The following is a 22,101-nucleotide window of genomic DNA, read 5'->3' on the forward strand; positions in this document are numbered from 1 at the left end:
CAGCTGCATTTCTTACAAAATAATGAAGATTTTAAACGTAATAAAAGATAAATGTGGTAACTTCTCAAAATAGTATGCAGTAAAAACTTGAAAAAAATTTAAACAAAATTAACAATTTACTAAAGTTGGGGGAAGAAAAGGAACAACATATGTCATCTGGGACTAACATTCTTATGGGTTTGGGAAACTCCACTGAGCTCTCAGATAAAACTCCACCGAGTTCTCAGAAAGTAATCGTTAGTTAGCATTTCTGGCCTTTGTAAAGAATGCAGTCTACATAATAAATATTGACCCAATATTTTAAAGATTAACTTTTTTAAACCTTATTCTTTATCATTTTAACAGTTATCTTTTTAAGCATCTTTGAACATTCTTACCTTTAATCATTTATATTCTACCTGTATATATTTACGCTTGTATAGATGGGTGCATTTTCCTAACAATTATTACAAGTTTCTACTGTTAAATCCTCTATATAAATGCTTAGACACTTTAGATACTGATATTTTTTATCAGTCATGATTTACAAAGAGTTATGCATTGGTACAATCACTTTTAGGCATATTTTATTAGGTTACATACTGAAAAATAATAGATAAATAATATATAATAACTTTAAGCTGTCATATCTTCAAAAGCACTGATGAAATATTTATCAAATTCTGGATGTTAGCCTTTTGGCATAGAATGTGATGTATGGAAAATTGCTCATTGTTACCGGTTTTGTTATCCGAATATGAACAGATTTTATTTACCCATTCCTGATGGATATGTAGATGTGGCTGTCTTTGCCCAGTGTAAACCATAAATAAAAGGGAAATCAAGAGTAACCATGCCATTTTGCACCACATATGGGTGCCTAAAATATTTACTATGATTATCTGTAGCAGGTATGAAGTATACTGAAGACAGATATGGATCAATACCTCATATGCAGCTAATCGAAATACCACTCCGCTCCAGTCTAAAACTTGTTGTACCATAATTTTCAAGTTATAATAAATTGAGATATGTTAGTAAATCAATATATTATGTCTGACCATGTATAAAATGTGAGTTTAGTTAATGGTCTAATAATGAAATAGAAATAGCAAATTTTTTACATAATATTAGTAATAATACAACGTTTTAGTGTATTCAGTTCAATAACACTATTTCCATTAATGCATCACATAATGAAGTATTTAAGCAGTGATTAAGAGCTTAGAAACAGCAATGAACAAGAACAAATTCTGTACAATTTCATTAATTCCGACTTCAACTACACTTTTCAAAATGATGTATACAAGTTTACGACAGACAACACTAACTTGTCCCTATATGTATTGGATATGTGCTTGAATCTTCTTTGAAAATCAACGAGTTCGCAGGTGCTATGTGCCCTCATTGGAATATTGTTTGTACATAACAGAATCAATTTTGTATGACATAGTTTCCAATTCCTGTATCTGCTGGTCCCAGACATAATTTAAAGACTTGATAAAAAAATAAAACAAAACCTTTGTTGATGAGTTGGATTTTTGCCCCAGGAAGCACTTTTGAATCTGATCCCTATCTAAAAGAATGATTATCATGATGCAGTCATACATTAAGATGCTACAACCAGTAATCTACATCAAAGCTTCTTCTTGCAATTATCACTAACCATTCCACCTGGCACACATCAGCATAAATGTACCACCACTCATTTGCTTCTTATCAACACAATGGATAAATATTCCCTAACTGTTATCCTTCTTTCTCTATGGTCAACTCAAATTAATTTCCCAAATGAGTCAAAAATTAAACAATAATAATAATTCAACAATTGCTGATTCTATGCATATGAATGGTTTCACTTTACATGCCAATTTGGAGGTATTTCCAGTGAAAAACAGCTTCATTAAAACATTTTTCCTTCCAACAGTTTCTTTTGTACACTAGGTTTCAGGTCCATGCTTCTTAAAGTTGAGTGTAATTTCTATAATGTAATAATATCTAACAAATTCATTCTGCGATCCATGGCAGTCAGGGAAAATATAATATGTTCCTTGTAATGGATTCTATTTTAAAACTGAAAGCCAGTTTTGTATACAGATCAATAAAACCCACAGCTTAAGCCATGTTATAATCAGTCATGGTTTTAAATTGGTCGTGTTGATGAAACAAGGTGACTTACTAAATTAGACTAATACTGACTTTACAACTACTTCATTGATTTGTGATGACAAGTTGCTGAACATAACTGAGCAGTGAGACATGCTATGTGATCTACAATGTAACATCAAGCAAATAAAATCAGTCTTAAAATAAAAAGCAGCATTCTATTTTTTATCAAAATAATGATGATGATACATATTTCAGACATAGACAATATGAAGTGACAAGAAACATATGAATCAACCAAACAAAAAACATCCCATAAATTAGTACATCAATAAATAAAGAAACAAATAAAAAGAAACAAATAAAAACAAAGAAATTTTAAAAAATCATTTTGAAAGCAACATTCTTAATTTGTGGTAAAACTGATTCCATAAAAAGTACATCTATGTCTGTACAAAATACATATACCTCAATTTTTCATCAATGTAAAAACTATTTGTAAGCTTTTTTTTAAAGAATTATATGTGGCCCATAGTTCAGAAGTATTCTGGTTTTAATGTCAAAACATAACACTCACTTCACACCCTCTGCAAAACTCAGAGGCATGAATCAAATACACAACCTAAACTTTTAGTGGTAATGAAATATTAAGCTAGAAGTTGCATTAAAAAAAATATTCAGCCTGCATCTGGAGATTATTTATAAATGATGCCATACTGTTACAAATTGTGATTAAGTATAAGCATATTGCTGTGATAACAGTATTAGTCTTGATACAAATTGATATAATCATGGTTATATTGTACATGTCTGTTCAAACAATTTATCATAAAATAAAAACTGACACTAGTAATAATTCAATGACTCATCATAGTCCCTAGTTTCATGTTTCATTCTCATCATCATAGATTTCATGAACACTAATTTTATTATGATTTTATTGTCAATATGAAACAAAATGTAAGGGCCTAATGAACAATAATCTTTCTCTGGAGAACAGAAGCCTTTTTTCCGCAATCAAAAATAATTATACATACCATTTAAAAACCAAGACATGTGAAAACTGGTAGTCACAAACACTGAGACCAGATACTCATAACATTAAAGGAACTTGCAGTATAAGACCTTTCACCTCATCACAAGGACCAATAATTATATACTTCTTCATACCGGTTTCAGTTTGTCAACGTATCTACCAAGTTAAGTTTGGTTAATTTACAACCAGGGATTTAGATAGAGCTAAAGACACATAGATGGAAGAGGATATCACAATATCCAAGCATTAAAGCATAAACTTTCAAACAAATGGGCATTTAATTTTTCTAGCATAACTTTATGGAACAACTAAATCATTCATAGAACAATGTAATTCTTTACATAATATATCTAACCAGTAAAAATGGAACCTTTTCCCTCCACCACCATGTAACATCTAAGTTCCTTCAGATGATTTTTTCTTTTTTCTTCCAGTAGCTGACTGATTGTGTATTGTTCTTCACTTACACATCTCTCAAAAACACCTTCTTCATAACGACACAGGGTCAATTTACAGTGACGAAACCTCTCTTGAACTAAATCCTTCCACAATGTTCCTGTCCACTGTAATATGAATTATACCGGTGAAACCACTCGGTCCTGGGAATATGCGTTTCACGGGTTTGAAGTTTTTGTCCAATATTTGGACACCTAAGCTGTGAAAGATATACATGTGATATATATTATCTTTACTGTTAGGATAAAGAGTACGTAGAAGTTTTGTGAAAATTATTTAGTGTCACAACATTAGAGGGAAAAGGGCAAAGAGAAAATGAAATATATTTATAACATAACATCATTTTTAAAACAATACTTTTATAGTGAGTGTATGTTTCCACTAACAAATTTCAAGTAGTGGCAAAAATATCTAAATAACTGAATTTATGTTAACAACTTCTATCTTATGCAAATGGCAATAACTCTTGCCCATTACCTAACCTAGCCACCATCTGGTGTCACTAGCTTTTAAGCTGAGTGAAATACCAATGAGGATGCTTACATGGCAGGGTGAGTGGGAGAGTTGTTAAATAATATGATTAGATAAGTATCCTGAGTAACATAATTTACTTACAAATTTGCTTTCTGCAATAAAAATACAATCCCCTATCACATTAACATATGAAGAATAGTTAAATGGGAGAGGGAATACAGAGAAGAGTATTGTCCATGAAAGGGTCAGGTTATCCATAAAGAATGGTCCCTTCATCTACTGGATTTGGGGCATCAGATGTTCAACCATTTGCCAACAAGGTCGAAACACAAACAGGATGCATCTCAATGGTTCCAGACAACCACCTAATCAAATTATACCAACACAGCATCTTAACTTCACTGGATCTTGTAAATCTTGATGGTAAGAAAATTTTGATAATCAGCTTCTTAATCAGATATATCAATCATGGTTCATGTAACCATATGCTGTGTTGCTGGAAGTAGGAGTGTGTGTGTGAATGGGATTTTTAACACAGCTTGAATAAATGTTCAGTCATATTGCTATGATGTATGTAGTGTGGTAGTTTATACTGGCGTCTAGCATGGGGGCATCATGTCCTTACCAATCACATTATCCTGACACCATGCTAACCAGTCCTAACAGTAACCTCTTAATGCTGAGCAGAAATCATGCAGCTAGCTATTAATAACAAAAGCATGCAGCTAGCTATTAATAACAAATGTATAAGTCTTTGGTAAGATTTGGCTGGGGTTCCAATCTGCAACCTCCAGCATCCGAGGTGGACACTCTAACCACTTAGGCCGTTTCGGTCACTTTAAGTAGGAGAACAGGCTATCATTCACATAGGGAATCCAATCTTTCATCACTAGAAGGATATTCAAGGCGTAAGTACGGTCATGGTAATTGGACATCAGATCATTCTAGCGGAGTAGGAATAGCACAATGACAGCTGTGACAACCATTCTGGAAATCAGATCAAGCTTCACTTATGTTAGACCAAGTTAACAACAGTAAAAAATGTATTGTGTTGGAAACACCATATTACTTATTAAATTCCACTCAGAAGGATGAGTAACAACAAGATCTTCATGACAGCTGCAGTACGAATTTAATTCAGAAACAACTAGACATCATAAAAAATCTTCTAGTCAGAATTCCGTGTCAATATTAATTTCCATTTAGGAGGATTGTCTCCAGTGAAAATCCATTTGCCACAATTTTGAGTTGGCACCAACCAGATATCAAAAGAAGTCTTCTGTTGTAAACCCAGTGCTAATGTCAGAAGGAGAAGTGATAACAAAATTTTAAAAATGGCCACTGTAGTACTTTACTGGACTTCCTAGTGGCACTATTTTCATAGAGGAGAATGTAGACCATGGGATGATTGTGCATAAAGATTCATGGCAACCCTCTAAGTAGTTCAGGATTAGTAATTATAAGAAACCTGTGCTGAGAGACAGACGGAAAACAGAGCATCTCTTAAGTTCCTCTAATGTATGACCAGTAAAAGTGAACATAATCTATGAGAAGATATTGTGAATTAACAGCATGTTTTTAAATTTTGCAAAGTGATGCATTAAAGAGTTTCTATATATTTCTCACTTACGTCTGTACAAATATACATATGATAAAGGTAAATAATTAGGAATGTGCTGTACATATTACACAACTACACACTATACATACATAACCCTCAATTTCCTCCAGTCTCCCTTTGTGAACAATATTCCGTTTCTTGATTGATTTCTCCTTGAAATTTTCAAACTTTGCTTTCAGTGAATGCAAGCTCTGTTCACCTTCTGAATATAATTAACAAAAAGTCATTCATCAAGCATCAATACCCCACAACATTCCATGAAATAAACAGCAGACAAAATGGAACAAAATTTGAATGGTGGTTATACTAAAAGACATATATAATAATGCACAAGTTAACACTATATGCCAATACCAATGTTAAGGTATGGCATGAACAGGAATTATCTTCACACAATATGGCTGGCCCTAACAATGAAACATTTTTTAAACTGCACAAATTGAACAAGCAAATTTAACTGCATAGAGTACAATCATCATACATGTTCTTCAAAGATTAAATCATTCCATAATTATGTTACAGGTGTAAACATTAAAGATATTATAAAAGAAATATGCTCATTATGGAAATAAAAAAGATCATGACAGGTCTGTGTGTGTGTGATTTGGATTTTTAATGTAGCGGTAACAATTTTTCAGTCATATTGCTATGATGTCTGCATTGTGGCAGTTTATAGTGATGTCTAGCAATGGGGCAACATGACGCAGACATGTAACATGATGTCCCACCCAGTCACATTATCCTGACAAGGCCAACCAGTCCTAACACTAACTTCTTAATGCTGAGCGCTAAGTGAAGCAGCTGTTAGTACCATTTTTGTAAGTCTTTGGTATGACTTGGCCGGGGATCGAACCAACGACCTCCCGCATCCGCGGTGGACGCTCTAACCACTAGGCCACCGGAGCGATACCTATGAAAGTTCTACAGACACTTATCCTTGCCAAATATTCAAAGTCTCAGCAAGATGGCAGTATCCAGAAGTGGTGTAAACATTGTGATGCAACGAGTTTTGAAGAGATGCATGACATCTAACAGAGTAAATAACTGACAAGAGTACAGTGAGTATATGAAACCAGAATTGTGTGAACATGTAAAGCTTGTGGATAATGATGAGTGTTGTTGTTGTTGTTGTTATAGGGTTTAACGCCATTTTCAGCACAAGATAGGCTATACATGGTGGCCAGTATTAATGGTGGAGGAAGAACCCGGAAGAAACCCTGACCCACGAGAAGCTACCGGCAAGCTTTCTCACATATCCGCATTGGCCGAGCCAGATACTCGAACCCACGCAGACAGAGGTGAGATGGCAGTGATTGTGACGGAGAGCGCTTTAGACCACTCGGCCACTCTGGGCCCCCAATGATAAGTTTGGTGGTATACATTGTGAACTGAAGAACAAAGTTTTATCTGAACAAAATGTATACAGATCATTGAAAATTTAAGTATATAGTTAAATTGTGTCGATTATTATTCCACATATGTAAACATGATATGTTTGTTACTTGGATAAATATGCTGACTGGTAATGAGATAAGTCCTGTTCATTTCCTGTTTTATGGCAGAGCATCACAAGTAATGCCAAGACAACTGTTTGGTGAAGTCCCTTTACCAAAGACACACTAACATAGCTGACCAATGGAAGGATTCGAACCCATATCCTTACTTCACATATGTTTTTATTAAAGCTAACATTCAAATATTAAGTAGAAACACTGAGACTTGCATGTCCTAGATATCCACTTAAAAATTATTTCAAATCATCTTTTTGTAACAAGGTACTATCAGGGTAAATATGGCCTTCATGATACCTCACTGCCCACGGCCCAATTTGTCAAAACAGATAACAAGTCTTTCCAGGAATTAAATGAAGCAATGCACAACACATATTTCATAATCATACATAATACTAAAATTGTCTTGTACAAGAATAACAATCACTCAGTGATTTAAAAATGAGTTGTAGTTAATGACCTGAATTCAGTGAAGAATAAGTTTAAAAAATGATCAGCTACAAACCTTTCACAATGTGCTCTCGGTAGCCACTGACACTGGGGTTGCTAAAATGAGAGTAATAACAGTGTATGATGAAGTAACATAAATATAATAGTCTCCTGAAATAGGCTCAATTTATTTTAAATTTTCATGTTCCACTTCTAAATTATATACCGTACTGCACTATTCTGAATATAATAACACCATAGGCTTGTTACGTATATTTAATTTAAATTGTTTGTTAGTTCTTTTATTAGTCTTTTATTTATTTATTTATTATAAACTACGGATAATTGTATTTTGGACGTGACCTTTTCCTAAATCAAGTTCTTTTTTTTTTACCTGACTTGAATCCTTCATTTTTTAAATTCTGTAAACAAATCATGCATTGCTGATATTTCCTTTATGAGTATGGGTTAGGATTATTATCTTGGCCTGAGTCAAAGACATTGTGTCTACTATCGTCATTATTACAAGTTTATTAGCAGACCTTCTCATTCTAACTAAGATTTTATCTTGTAAACGTTCGGAATCTTCCAGAATTCAATTTTGCATTAGGTCATAGCTTGTTTTGAGAACATTCTAATAGTCACCTGAAGTCAGGTATCAGAAGTCTATATAATCTAGTTTATTGGAAAAATTATGTAAGATATGAGCAGATTAAGTGTTATTTCTGTTATTTCCATGTATTCACTTGGGCTGGAATTATTTAATTCAAGTTATACTTCATGTGAAATACAAAGTGCTCCAATAGATAATATTACTGGAATTAGAGACTTAGATCTATAGTAAAATAATAAAATATAATAGAGTCAAACAGTCATACATAAAATTATATTGTTATAAAGGATATACAATATCTCAATAAAAAAAAAAATTATACCATTTTTTTATAGTGCGTTGACATTAAGGCCAGTAATATACAAAGTATCTAACTAATGAACCCAGTAAGTCTCTTTTATGAGTCTATGTCACCAAACGCAATATATACTGGCATGAAACTTTTATATGAAAGCGATGATTATTCATTCTCTTAGAAACTTGTTGAAGTGTTTGTCCAACATATTGCATGATGCATTTTTTACAAGTTATCAAATAAATCACATTAGTTGATATGTAGTTAGTGTTATCATGCAGAGAAAATACATGTGTGTTAGTGTTACTAAAAGAAGTACTTTCTCTTATATTTGCACACTGAGAGCACCAGTGTCCGTTACATTTAAATGATGAAAATTGTCTTTTTTATTTTCTGTCTGTTTAATTCTAATTAGAAAATCTTGCAAATTCTTGGGTCTTCTTTAAGTGAAAATTGGTTTATAAGATTTTCTAATTAGAAGTTAACTGCAATAAGTACACATTTTATTTCTTTGCTCAACTATACACTGGCTGATATTAATTTATGACAAAATATATATTTTCTTCCCTGTCTCAGCCTCAGCAACAACTTGCCAGTGATAATCATTCTGACCCAAAGAATCGAAACAAATTAAAAAGTTATAAGCAATTGTGAGAATAAAGAAAATAAACCTCTTCAAGTTGTATGAAATTTTAAGTATCAGTTAAAATATGCTATAGAAGTGTTTCCCTTCATTTAACATGTGAAAAAATATCTTAAGCACAAGTCTGCTCCATAAACAATCCCAGCAAAAAGATCTCTTGAGATTTCAGTTTTGACAATTCAGAGTTTCATCTTTACTCATGCAAGTTTTATACATCTATTGAGACCCTTGTAAATGTAAAGTGGCAGGTTTTTATATAAATGTAAGATAAAACGTACCTCTACCTGGCACTGCAGTACCGCACTGATGACAAAACTTGGCTCCATCTTGGAGCTTTTCTGTACATTCAATGCAAAACATCTGAAAGTGGTGAAAACATGTTAATAATTTACAGATTTTTTACAAACAAAAATATGGCAACACAAGTTGAAATCAACCTATAATTTTTAAAGGTCTATGCACATTTAGACACTAAAGTTTCTGCTCACCCTATCTGCGCCTTGCGCCCCATACTAATTGTTTTCTCAACAAGCATTAACGATGTAAATTAAGCGAAATGTACAGAATTATCCAGAGCTTACAAAAAACCAGGGACGGCATTCCAACTTTTTTTTTTTTTTTTTTTGGGGGGGGGGGCTTGATTGGAGCGGAGGGGGCAAACTTGACGGGCTTTTTAATTTTTTATGTATAGGCTACAGCAATTTTACAGCACACGCAAATTCGGGAAGTGGGGGTGACAGATGCCACCCCCCCCCCCCCGACGTCGCTGCAAAACGCGTTTACAAATCACGCAATAAGGTTCCACCCCCTCATGAGATACTTAATTCAGAAGTCGGTCTAGTACTAGTATTATTACCCTTACTGCTACCTCAACCATAACTAATAAAATTGAGGCTACGACATTGTATTTTTTTTTAAATTATAAAAAAGGTCTGTCCAGTATTGTACTGGACTCAGTACTGGTATATAAAAACTTTTTAGTCAAAGCAAAATATTTGCAGTATAAAAAATGCAAGTTAATATTCGTCACTAATGGAAAATATCATGTAACAAATGCTGAAAACTAATGATGTAGACAGTCTGACCTTGACGTGGTTACTCAACACAAACGGCTGGAAAATACCTTGTAGCAAATGTTGAAAACGAAACAAACTAAGGTAAAAGACACTGATGCAGATAAGACGATAGTATTCCGAATATGACAGCACGTGATTAAAATCTCGTTTATGAGTTTAAATTTCGTCCGGTTCTTTAGTTAAATTGGAGCTGAAGATTATCAGCGTCGTTAATATCGAAGAAGGAGCCGGAGATAATAGCTTAGTAGATCTCGTTTTTGAGTTGAAATCTCGTTCGAATCTAGTTCGGTAGTAAAGACGGAGATCAAAATTACAGCGGCGCTACTGTAGAAGGAGCCGGTGATTGTAGTTTGTAGACTGAGCTACACGTGTTTCTGGAGCCGTAAATTGTGATTTTTATTAACGGAGCCGTAGATTAAAAGTATTTTAGGAGCCGCTGATTGTAGAAGGAGCCGCTAATTGTTGTAGGAGCCGCTAATTGTAGTTCATATAAAAATATAGGGAAAGATTGTAATCACCGTCATTTTAGGAGCCGCTAATTGTTGTCGGAGTCGCTATCTGATGCCCATATAATAATATAGGGAAAAATTTTGATCACCGCCGGGTACCTGTGGCTTTCCAAAGTAAACTGAGAAAGAGAAAGATGCAAGCGTCAACAAGTTCTATAAAACTTAAACAATTTAATTATCAATGTTATCAGACAAAACGTTAAGAGGAACTTACAGTATCATGAATGGAACTCAAAATAATCCTGAAAAAGTTATATTTAAATCGGAAAGAATGAAAAGGTCCGTATAAATTTTAGATCTTAGAATATTAGCGTCCGCCAACACCCTTGGCGAGTCAAAAGGTCGTTGTCCAGAATTCCTTGAATAAGTCACACTAGTCCCAGAATAATATTATAGTTCAACGCGCACTTTCATTTCCCAATGTTTAGGCCAAACAAATGTCTAACCTCTCATATAATGTACACATACAATATAAAACAGGTTTGCAGATTTGATGTTGCAACAAAGACAGGATAAATCAAATTGATCTAAATTGCCCAGCTACATGTACTTACATGCCAGCAAAACGGGTGAAAAGGCACTTTGCTACTACCATCTACTGGACAAATAAAAAATTATCAACATCGTAGAAGGACTCAAATCATTTAACCCATCCAATGTGAATTAAAATAATTATTCTAATATACCATCTGACCGACCGAGCTCATCAATGGGAACAAAAAAACAAATAAAAAATAAGATAAATCGTGTCAATATATTTACTAATACTTATATTATCAGCAACTGTAATCACATACGTAAGCATGTATTTATAAATCCTTCTCAATGGTACGTTCTTAATATTTTAAAATAAAACATATCCGCGTACGACATTTCAGCTGAAGATATTTACTACAAATTACAGCCATGAAAAATATTTACAGAAATATAGATATGCATAACATGTGAAACACAGAAACTGCATTTATCATTGCTATTAAAGCAATTCAATCGAAAAGTGCTAGTTCTGAATTTGATTGTTGTATTGAACAATCCATTAGCTTTATGGGTTGCTCTTAAACAGGTGTTTGCAACATTGCAGATACAAACTTTGCTTTTCGGGAGATTTCATTCAGCCTAAAATAGTGCAAAGTCTCGGCTGAGCAATGTGCCATCATATTTATTGGCAGCTCGACTCCAGAGATAGAAGTTACCTTTCCCGATTGGTAATAGAAAATTCACAACATCACCAAGCCAGAACTGAACCGAAATAACAGAATATATAATGCAACATCGGTGCGTGCAGCTTGACGGTAGCATCCAGGAGATTACGGTACGCATGTTTCAACCTTGACAATAAAACGAATTATTAAAATCGTCCAGAGTTTATTAGTAATCTCCTTGCAAGAGCCGGAGGCCATGAACTCCGTTTACTTTTGTAAAAGAAGACCTTATACATGCTGAAACGCTGGTGTTACCTTCAATGTCGTGAAATTAATAGCCCATAACATAATGTATTCAGCTTGATGTGTGCCTGATCCTTATCTCTGAGATTCAACGTAAATTCTTTATAACGTTGTTGATGTTATCGTTAGCAACAACGGCACTATCACATTGCAGTGTGTCAAAATTTATTTCATGGACCTTCATGTGAATCGTGCAAACATAATGTGGGAACGGCATTGAGTCTGTTACTAAGGGGTGCCGAAATGCAGCATAACCAGAAACCTGATGCCGTCACAAACCTAGCTTTTCTCTTATGTTTGCAACTGGACACACCCGTTAGTGTGATGGTCTCAACGTTAACCGAAACTCTTCGCGGCATGCATACTTCGCCGTATGCTGATTTCCGGAAATGTACAATGCCCTGTACTATGACTTTCTGAAATGTATAATGCCATGTAATCTGAGTTCATAAAAGGTAACATACCTTAATTGGATTTCCAGGGACGAATCGTAACCGGTAGTCTGATATCCTGGTTCGTATAATGCCCTGTATTCTGATTTTATGACAAAATATCATTCCCTGTACTTCTATGTCCTAGGATATGCTATATCATGAATTCTGACTTATTGGTAATATATCATATTCTATCATGCTCCCTGATTTCCTGGAAACGTCAGAAATGTAAAAAAATCTTATATCCGTGTACTTCTGTGGCATATAAATCATGTAAATACATGTGTTTGGAATAAACTGAGTGCATTCAATCTTATTAGGTATAAATCATGTAAATGCATGTGTTTGGAATGAACTGAGTGCATTCAATCTTATTAGGTATAAATCATGTAAATACTTGTGTTTGGAATGAACTGAGTGCATTCAATCTTATTAGCAATGAATAATATAAATGCATGTGTGTTTGGAATGAACTGAGTCTGTCCAATTTTATTAGCTTAAATCATATATATGCATGTGTGTTTGGAATGAACTGAGTGTATTCAATTTTAGCATCTATAAATCATGTAAATACATGTGTTTGGAAATAAGTTTGTCATTTCTCTCCTGTATATTTTGTCGCTAGTTATTAAGTCAGTCGTTCTATCATTTTCGTCCCCATCCCAGTTGATATCTCCCCCATTATTAAATTTTCCATTGAATAAAGTTGTAGATAGTTTGTTAAATTTCCGATAAAATTTAGTTTTTTATTTCTGCTTGCTGACATATACACCTTTATTACGTGCCAGTTTAACATTTTTACATGTATTAAGCGACCTTTGAAAACTCCCTCCTCTATCCTTTCCCAGCTTAACCCCGGTTTGTTTTTGATAATCATTGCTACTCCTCCTCTGATATCATTACTAATATGATTATTAGTTATAACTATTGCATTTAGTTTGTCTTCAAGAAGAAATTTTAGCTCCGGTGTAATTCCATTGTGGGTTTCTTGTATCAGTATTACGTCAAAGTTAGTTTCTTTGATAATTGTTTCTGCTTTCGCCTTATCTATCCCGTTGCTGTTGATAGTAGCGATTCGGAAGTTTGGTTCTTCCATTTTTGCTTCACTTCCCAGGTGTCGCATCACTTTATGTAAACTGTTTCTCCTTATATTCTAGTTAAGATGTTTTTTTAAGTTTAGTTTTTTTTTATAGGGTTCTGGGTTGCCTCCAGAGCCTCATTTAATAGGTTGTTGTTTTCTGTAGTTTGTGAGACGTACATTTTTGATTCGTTGTCGTTGTCGTTTTCCATATCCGTTCTATTGTCGTTGTTTGTTTCATTGTCATTGTCATTTTCCATATCCGTTTTATTGTCGTTGTCTGTTTGTTCCTTTGAAGTGTTTTCGTCTGTGTCTTTGTCTTTGTCATTAGTATTCTTACCCATTCTTTTTATTATTTTGGTCTGTACTGGCGGGATTATTGTCTGTTGGGTTTGCTTTTGGTGTGGTCTAGCCGCACTCCACTCCCTATCTGGGGATGAGCTTTGTAAGGACGTATTGTATTTGCCTTTCTGGGACGGTACAGGGGTCGACGTCATAGGTTTGATTCATATTACGTCCACCGGCCCTTCTTTTTTCTTCCCTTCACTTTTTTCACTTTCTTGGGCGTTATCCTCATCAATTTGTAAGAGGAAATATGGATTGGTTGTCAGTATTTCACTCTCCTCTTTGTGGGATCCTGGGAGTAGTAAATCCTCCCACTCCAGATCTTTGCCTCCCGTAGTATTTATGGTAGGTGTATGCGTATTACCATATTGTGTAGTGGACTCTAGTTGTGAAGTTATGGGATCCCCTTCATCCTATTTTTCAAATTCAAGTTCTATTTCAGCCTCCTCGACTGGTTTGGGTACCGCCGCACTTGCATAAGCATACTGTGGCACTGGTTCTTTGCAATTTTTGGGTGCATGCCCAACCGTACGGCAGCGTGTTCAGGGTCGCTCATATTCACATTCGTTTTTGATGGGGATTTTGAATTTCTGCTTTATTTTGACCACTAGGACTTCATTGTCTATCTCGAAGGGGAGCCCCGAGATCATGACGTCTCTTGCTCTGGGCTCTAACCCTCGGGTTATTGGGGGTGCCTCTGATAATGTTGCTGTTAGCCCCTTTATTTCAATTTGTGTCATGTCAAGTAGGGGGGTGTCATAATATGTAGGGTATACAATGAACTTGTTTCTCCCCCCATTTTGTATGCCCTCAATCCCTTCAATGGGTATGCCCTTCGCCTTAAGGGCGGTAATAATGTTAGATTGCCTGTGGCAGTCTGCTATATTCCCGAAATCTAACACCTGGCACCCTCTAGGGTGGGAGGCAATAAGGATGTTTCTTCCATCTCCTTTCTCGATATGTACATGAAAGTACTGTTCGAGTCGTGCCCCTTTGTACGTCATAGTACCTGCTTGGGCCATCTTACTAACAAGATTTCACAATGTTTGCAAGAAATTATGAAATCATGGAAACAAGGTAACAGATGAGAGAGATTCTTGAAACTAGTTATCAATTAATCCCAGTGTAGGCAAGGTGAGTTGTACTCATGTGTTCCACGCTACTGCGTAGGACTAAATTGCTGTGAAATATGAACACAAAAATAAAAAAAATAAAAAATTGTTTCAAAGGAAAATGTCCTTCAAAGAATATATCAAAAAAGGCAAAATTGTTTCAAAGGAAAAAAGTCCTTTAAAACAAAAACAAAATGACAATTGAGAAGAATTATTGAATGAAAAGATCACGGCTGTGGTAAAAAAACTATTTATCAAATAATACTACTGTAAACAAGGTGAGTTTTACTCATGTAGTTCCACGCTACTGCGTAAGACTAGATTGTTATGAAATCTGAACACAAAAAGCTCTACAAATCTCAAAAATGCAAAAAATTGTTTCAGTGGAAAATGTCCTTCAAAACAAAAACATATGTAATGAATTTCAAATGAACTGAACAAGAAAAGGGAAAAAGGGATCCTAAATAAAAAAATGAAAATTTAAATGGAAGGTGTTGTGACACTAATTTTACCCTTCACTACTGTAGCTCTCTCGTACGAGCTGCCTTGGTTGCCAATTGCTTTCGTATTCCCAGCTCGCGGAGATGTAGACTTCGTTATCGCCTTTTTTGCCCCCTTACTTCCACTCCACACTACACTATCCTTGAAAGTAATCCATGTTTGCTCGGTTAAGAGCACACCCAGAACACGTCTGCTCTCCTCGACATATTCTTTTTTTTGGTGGGGAGGGGGCACCAGACAGATGCGCACCACCATTCCAAAAAACAAAAAAGAAAGAAAAGGTGTTTTATATATGTGTGTACACCTTCAGATATGCTGTGTGTTGTTGTTTAATTACAGAATTTTTATCCAAAATTTATTTTGAACTTTTTGATGGGGTATTTTATTTCCCTAGTGTTATCTAAAGGGTTGGTCATCCGAACCTGATTTCTGTCACCTTGCTTGGGGTTCCTTCCCTTGTCAGTTTTTGTGACCTTTGCTATGGTTCTCCTAAGTCTCAGTGTTTGCTATATGTGATAATGCTATATTGTATTTGTGCTATATGGTCTGCATGTTTGAGACAGCAAACTAAGACAATTCTTTTCCCCGTTGTATTCCTATATTTTGGAATGGAGTTCCATTCCTGTTAATTTAGTTTATTTTCCGTTTTAGAATTTGGACGCTGGAATGGTGTGCTAATAAAATTATTGTTAGAAAAAAGTCCTATTGTATTATTTGAGTGATAAAGTGTGTCGTTCCTCGTGCTTATTGAATAAGAGTTTTAAAACAGGTAAGTTGCTTTCGATCCAGGCTCCACCCTCCTTTATTTCCATTGTGCTTCACCTGGTTCGAATTAGGCCCTATTGAAATTTTCCAAAATTGTTTATTTGACCACAAAGTTTGGTCCACCATACAGTGCGGGAGCTTTAGGAAAAGCAAAACCTAATGTTTTTAGTGTATGCTATAGATGTGTGTCGTACTTCGCAAATCTATTTATAGATACAGTAAGCTGTTTTCAAAGGAGCTCCATATTTCCTTTATTTTGTATACTTCACTCTCTCGAATTTAACTATCTTTAATTATTTTATTTCCCAAAAATTTGCCAAAACATCTTATTTGCTCAGTTGAGGTATGTAGTACGATATAACGACCGTACAGTAATTAGTATTTGTGATTATGTTCTTCGATGTTTTTATGGTTTGTACGTCCTGATGTCCTCCCTGTGGTAGCTTTTCCCGACTCTGCCATGGGCCTGTTCACATCGCGTAGCGCCATGTGACATAGCCCCATGGCGTCCTCATCTCGTACTTTCCCCACAGGTGGTCCCTGTCCTTGGTAATACCATAATCTTTATATAGACAAAGTTAAAAGATGTTAGTGTTCAATATAGAGAAAGAGAAAAAAATATAAAAGCACCTCTCCATTTTTATTTCCCAATAGCCATTACTTGACCACAGGCACTCATTGTTGTTACAATATAATTTGTAATTTCATATAATGTATTTTTTGTGACGTTCCCATCTAAATATAATAAATTTTGGTGTTTGTATGGATTTTTTATTTTTATTTTTATGTTATGGCTTTTAACTTGTTATTTTGTGATTTATGACGTTATTTTTTTTTTGGGGGGGGGGCGGGTGGCACCAAACAGATCCCTCCACCTAGCCAAAGAAGTGAAATTGTTTATGTGTTGTTGTTTCCCCCAAAGGTATGTAACGTATGTGTTATTTTTGTAAAAAGAATTTTGAAATTAAATATTTTTAAAATTAAGAAATTTGTTGTGGTATTTCTAAAATGTCCCTAGTGTATCTATAGGGAAGTTCATCCGAGAATAGTTGCTATCACCTCCTCGGAGTTCCTTCCCTAGTTCGTTAAAGTTGACCTTTGCTAGGTGTCACCCTATGTCCCATGTGTGTTATATGTGTATGCTGTATGGTGTGATTGATATATATGTGTTTATGTTGGGACAGCAAAATATTGATCAAATTTCAGTACCCAGTTGTCTTATCTTTTCCTATGAGTAATAATCTCAATAGGAGATTTGTAGCAATTTTGAATTTTGGCGAGTCAGCGATGTACTGTTTTATAAATTAAAACCCTAATGGTCTATATGTGTGCTATTTTGTGTTCGCTCTTGTTTTTTATTTCCACGAGATTAACTGTGCTCGAAGTGGGGTCCATACTTTTTCTATTTGTATGTACTTCTCCCATCTCGAGTAAGTTATCTTTAATTTTATTTAGTTGTCCAAATATTTTGTTCCAAAATAATATACATATATATATAGATTCCTATAGAAGGGGTTAAATAAATATTTTGTATTTGTGTATGTTTGTGTGTATGTATATGTTTGTGTCTTTGGGTTACAGACAAAGGTGTCAACCATATCATTGATGCTACAATGAAAGATACACGGGGAAAACGATTATCGATTACCTTGATGATCAGAAATATATTATCTAGTTTATTTTGCTAGCAGATTCCGCTACGTGGATTAAACGTGACAAAGGTGACCCTGTTCTTGCTAATGGAAAAACTGCCATAATGAGTAAAAATTCCAAACCAGGATTATTTACTGGAATTGACAGACCATATTACGAACGAGCATATCCTGTGACCGCGGTTATTTATGGAATTTATCAGCTAAATGATAAACCCAACACCAATGATCTTGCACCAATGAGATTTTCAAGGTTGAATTGTGTAGCCGAACGAGTAATTCTGCATTTTACAAATACGAAGCGTGAAAATGGGTTAACGAATCAGCGACGTGAAAAACTAAACAAATGGGCTGAATCGGCGAAGGATACCGGAGCTACAATAAATGATGTTGCCCAGTTATCAAGTAAATTAAGATTTCCAATGGTAACAAAAACGTTAACCGTATTTTATATGAATCACCAAATAAATCCAGTGGAGCTCCTATTGAAATTATTGACCATAACACGCACGCGTGGACCAGCGCAGTCACAATATTTCCACGGAATCGTAATGTAAGATTTTAGCCCTCAGAAAATATGTTTGATTTTATTCACGCGTTAAGTAAAAACGATCCTGTGTCAGTAAGGTTATTTAAATGATCTGATGAAGAATAAGATCAATTTGTACGACCTAACGGCGATTTATATCGTCGAGAATCTCTTCATGAAACAATGAGAAAACTACGGAAAGATTTTCAACAGAAAACATTAACCAATTACTGAGTAATTGTTTTACAGTTCCCTCAGTCGCGGCTCATTTTGCCAGAGAGAAAAATTCATGGAAACCAACACGAACTCGATTTCTCGAGGATGTTCAAGCTAGTTGTGTCGAATTCGGGCATGGCGGTTTGTGGAATCCCAGGTATGATCTTGACGGTATGATATCCGTTGATATCATCGCGTGTTATCAGGGGAGTTTTCTTGGTTACGGAGATCCCACGCACGAGATGACGAGAGTTGCCCTAAACGGATCGTTACCCGATTTTGATCTAATTGGATTCGCTCGTGTTGCATCATTTGAATTCGCCAAGGATCATCATCCGGTTTGTTATATTTGGTTCATTTCAAAATTTTTGGCAGACATTTTTCAGAACAACGCTGGGTGCCAGTAGTGTTATTACGATATATGCTTGACGATAAAATATACATATCGCTGACGGTCAGCGAGGCAATTATATCATACCGAAATCAAAATAAAGTTTGAATACCAACACCACAGCGCATCAGTCATGATGAGATCATCGAAGAATATAAGCAGGAATGTCCAAATACTCCTATTGATGTAATCATTAATGATGCTCCTAATATTCTCAAAATTAAACTCAGCAACAGTGAAAAAACCGCAAAGGATCTCGGTAGCAAAATAATCGGTAAATTTACTCAGGGTGTTGCGTATGGTCATCAGCGGCATTGTGCAGGATTGATTATGGATCCCGCCGAATATGAATTCGTGGTCGCTGATGCAGCAACGAAAAATATGTTTTGTAATATGAAAGACGCTTACTTATCTGACGGAACACGGTCGGGTATTGTTGTTAGTTTTATCAGTGGAGAATCTACTCATCATACTCATTTAAGATCTTCAATGCTCGCTTATGTGTCTATAAACATGTTATCGGTGATAAACAGATTTCCTCGTACCGCAGTCAGAGTTCCCACTGACTCATTTTATATCGATAAAAATATTCAGAATTACTGGCTCGTTTTGCAACTACTGATGCATTATGGGGTTCGTGGAGAATAAAAGAAGAAATTTTACATAATTATTACGAATCCGCGGATGTTACGATCAAGGATAATTATCTACGCGATCAGATATTAGAAATATCATCTGCGCCATCCGTGTATGATCAAATATCCAAACACAAAACCATATATCTGAGCAGACCAGGGTGTGCTGCTAAAACAACGCGAGTGATCGAGTTATTTCGATGCCGCCCCGATGATATGATTGTGCTAACGCCTACACATAGACTTGTCAGGGAGATGACACAACAACGAGGAGTTAATTCTTGCACTTATCATAACTTTTTCAGATACAACGGTGACGCATGGACTCCTGATCGAATTGGAGAGAAATACATTCCAAGTATCATCATATGGGATTAGATATGCACAGTGTCTATAGATATATTAAAAATGTTTCTCGATTGGCTGTTATTGCAAAATATAGCTGTGATAATGTGCGGTGATCACGGTCAACCACCACCGTTTATTGGACCATCTCCACATCTTTGGCTAAAGTATTTTGTAGATTACTATGAAGAAATAACCGATGATTATAGACCTCTTAATGCAAAATTAAGAGAATTAAAAAAATTAATCAGACTACAACAGAACAAAAGTCAGTGTGAAATAGCGCATAAAACAATTCCGGAAACTTTTATGAACGACTTTTGGGAAACGTGGAAACCAAATGATTTGATAGTGGCAAGTAAAAAAAAATAGTAAGAGACACACTTCAACGGAAGTTATTTCAGTTACACAAGGATAAATTATCAGCGTTAAGTGTACTGTTGTGTTATAGACCAACTGATACACGGCGACAGAATATCGACGTTGACATACCAGGACAAACCGAGAAATAAAATCTGGTGTTGAATGATATTGTTTTAGTTGATGTCAATGTTGTCGAGAATGCATTATCGTTGGATAAATCTCCGTGGAGGCTAGGATACGCAATGACGATACATTCATTTCAAGGAAACTTAGCTTTTTTGGCAGTATCTAGAGTTAGAAAAATATCTCAACTACGAAAAATTGTCTGGGACGCGCCAATGATCAATGATGATACTGACAGCGATATAATAAGAAAAAAAATTAGCTGGTTATAGACAATGCGACAACAACAAAAAAAAAACGCGATTTTGGTCTCGACGCTGAATTTATCAGTACGCTGAAACAACAGCAGAATAATCATTGTGCGAGCTGTAATTGTGTAATGTTATCTCAGTATTCGAGTAATAATCCATGACAATTTACCGCGGATAGAAAAGATAACAGTCGCGGTCATACACGAGAAAATGTGATGCTGAACTGTCTTGAATGCAATCGACCTACGGATGCTATTTAAGTGATCGGGGTGGTAATTGTGTATCCTCCGGAATTACTTGTAATTGTTCACGTGTAAATCCGCTTTGGGGAGCAGTTGAATCTAATCTGTAGATTTGCAGGTCTACCCGCGGATATTAGCAAACTGTAAATTCTGTGTGCGGTAATACTCCAAATAGGATCAGTCGCTCTTATTTTTACCACCTTCAGGTTCCCCGGGTTCAAATACTTATCTTACAGTAACATTACCCAGCACCGGTTGTTTTGAAAAATCACTTCGTTGTATTGTTATACGCGGGCTTGTAATTGCATTAACGGGTTTCAACGCAGTTGTTCGAGTTATTTCATTATTTAGCGCAGCTATCACAGTTGGTAATCTTGCAATTCATTCTCGAGATCTCTTGTCTTGAATGAATTCCTGCGCGTACTGATATCCAAATAACCGCTCAGCAAGTGTTCGATTAAATAGTTCAACAATTGCCTGATCACGATGAATTGCAGTATGTTCTCATCGTATTTAGACATTATGTTGCTTCATCAGCGATGATACTACACCCTGAAATTCTTTACCAGGATCAACTTGTAGTAGCTGTGGCCATCGTAGACTACCACGTTGATAAATTCATTTAAACGCAGAAGCTACCTCAGTTGCTGTCTTTGTTGACAACGGATCTGCTTCTTTATGTCTACTTGCAATATCAACGACAGTTAATGCGTATTTGTTTGTTTTACGACGTATAGTATCATCTAAAAATAAAATATCTGCCTGATGAACTTCATTAGGAACGCTGACATCAAAATGTGCGTACTCGATTCGCTTAGGCGGTGGTTGATGAATTTGCCATATTGCCTGTCGTGCTAAGCACGCTTCAGCAGTAGCACGTGTAACTTTTGCTGCTTTGGCGAGTTTACTAATTGCTGGTCTACGTT

General features: G+C 35.4%; 1 long non-coding RNA gene across 1 annotated transcript; it reads right to left on the bottom strand.

The window, feature by feature from the left end:
- Nucleotides 1-7,693: 7,693 nt before the first annotated feature.
- On the bottom strand, nt 7,694-10,399 carry LOC149787046 (uncharacterized). The gene is made up of 3 exons (XR_016425249.1): nt 10,249-10,399; nt 9,442-9,523; nt 7,694-7,729 (listed from the first exon to the last, which is right to left on the bottom strand). It is a non-coding gene; the product is annotated as an uncharacterized LOC149787046 (long non-coding RNA).
- Between the last annotated feature and the right edge of the window lie 11,702 nt (nt 10,400-22,101).

Source organism: Sinohyriopsis cumingii, chromosome 12 (assembly GCF_028554795.1).
Source record: "Sinohyriopsis cumingii isolate HCF-2022 chromosome 12, ASM2855479v2, whole genome shotgun sequence".
Taxonomy (NCBI): Eukaryota; Metazoa; Mollusca; class Bivalvia; order Unionida; family Unionidae; genus Sinohyriopsis; species Sinohyriopsis cumingii.